Genomic DNA, 256 nt, shown 5'->3' with positions numbered 1-256 from the left:
GGGCGCAGCCGCGCCTTAAATCTAGACGGGGGTCTCCGCGGTTTGCGGTGGGCGGTCTCCCAGTGTGTGGGGCTGTGGGAGGGCAGCCGCGAGCAAGGGTGTGCGCGGCTCCTTGGGGGTGGGGAGCTTTTAAAAGTTCAGTGTGAATCAGGTGACATTTCCCACCTTCTAGAAACCCTTCCCAATTATCTGTCGGAGGTGCCCGAAATCAAAGCGGCTGGAAGGGAATCGCCGACTTCTTATTTGCGTAGGAGCG

The sequence above is a fragment of the Fukomys damarensis genome, unplaced genomic scaffold, assembly GCF_012274545.1.
Source record: "Fukomys damarensis isolate Sample0158 unplaced genomic scaffold, DMR_v1.0_HiC HiC_scaffold_1, whole genome shotgun sequence".
Classification (NCBI taxonomy): Eukaryota; Metazoa; Chordata; class Mammalia; order Rodentia; family Bathyergidae; genus Fukomys; species Fukomys damarensis.
Note: the sequence above shows the minus strand (reverse complement) of the source record.